The sequence below is a fragment of the Dermacentor silvarum genome, chromosome 3 (genome assembly GCF_013339745.2).
Source record: "Dermacentor silvarum isolate Dsil-2018 chromosome 3, BIME_Dsil_1.4, whole genome shotgun sequence".
Taxonomy (NCBI): Eukaryota; Metazoa; Arthropoda; class Arachnida; order Ixodida; family Ixodidae; genus Dermacentor; species Dermacentor silvarum.
The window spans coordinates 152060890-152062590 of NC_051156.1; positions in this window are offsets into that span (position 1 = coordinate 152060890).

The following is a 1701-nucleotide window of genomic DNA, read 5'->3' on the forward strand; positions in this document are numbered from 1 at the left end:
AAACATGAATAGATCACACTCAATGCCTGCAGACAACCAATGTCAAAATACTGGCAGCAAGCGCAGCCGCCGTCACAGCGAGCGAACGTTCGTGCGGTCTATTGCTTGAACGGAAACTAGGCGGCGAATGCACGACGCATACAAAGGTCAGAGCCGTGTGGAGATCGCTTGCAAGATGCGGTGCGCGCGACAACACCGGCAGCCCGTACCGGCGCGAAGTACAACAACGCATTTGTTGGCAGAGTAAAAAAGCCCCCCCCTCCCTCCCGCGCTGCCTTCGCGTTTTCCTCATTTCGCGTGGGAGATTGCGTCGCCAGTTCCCCTCGCGCCCGGTTGCAAGATACGCATGGTGCCGCAGAACAGCGTCGACCCCCCCCCTCCATCCCTCCCATACTCCCACGGCCTCTTGCACGACAGAAGTCGCCCTTGCTCTCCCGCCGTGCGTTCGCTCTCCGTGATAGCGCGCGTCCCCCGCGCGCTTTCACTCGCACATACGGCGCGCGGCGACGATTTTATCGCCCTTGGACTTTATACGGAACTACAAGGCGACGGCGACGGCAGTAATCCGCTTGAAGTGTCCATATAATTGCTATCGCAATAAAAAAGTTGTCGCAGTTTCACCTGAAAGGCGAAGCATCAATTGCGATAGCAAATTTGTAGAGAGCTATACGGAGTAATGATAGCAGCTTTATCAGCTGTATAAACTTGGACATGCAGCAGCACCGGTAACACGCATAACTTTGTCGAGGCCGTCGGCGTTTTACCCGCGTTCACACAAAATGCGTGCGGCGTTGGTGTCTGTTGCCGGAGCCTCTGATATAAATAGGCACTTGGTGCCGCAGCTAAACGTCGCCTCCCTTCCCTCCCCCCCCCCCCCCCCCACGGCCTTTCGTGCGTCAGAAGAAGGCGCGTTTGCTCTACATATATGGTGATTGTAAAGGAGGAAAGACGCCTACTTCTGCAGCCCTTAAGGGAGCACGGCACAGAACGCGCGTTTGTTCTCCGCCGTGCGTTCACTCCCCCGTGAAAGCGCGCGTCCCTCGCGCCCTTTCACTCGCACATACAGCGTTCGGCGGCGCGCGGCGACGATTTCATCTCCATTGACGTCCTACGGAACCTCACGGCGACGGCGACGGCGACGCCGACGGCAGAAATCTGCTTTGGAGTGTCCATATAATTGCTATCGCAATAATAAACTGGGAGGGAACATTACGACACACAACCAGCCTTCGCAAGCGAGCTCTCCGTGAAGATTCTTTTCGCTTTTTTCCTCACAGTCTCGGCCAAGTGCGTGAACAAGATCTTAGACTCAGCGCTCCATCAAAATGCGGCCGCCGTGGCCGGGCTCGAAGCCGCGACCTCGAACTCAGCAGTGCAACGCCATAGCCACTGGTCTACCGCGCCTAGCTGATTTGCCGGGTATAGGCACGTGATCTTTATGCTGCAAAACGCGCTTTGAAAAATAACAGTTTTATAACACCTAAATAACCGTTTCACCAAAGCTTCGTTATAGATTTCAAAACGTATACGTCGCACCGCATATTTTCCCCCTAGGATCTTTAGCCAGGTAATAGCAACTCGTCAAACGAAAATGTCGTAATTATAAACTTAAGCTTCGTGCCACTGTTAGGTACGAGCTAAGAGTGCAGCGTGTCCAGGACCTGGTAATGAATGATTTCTTATGTTATTGTTGTGACGGCA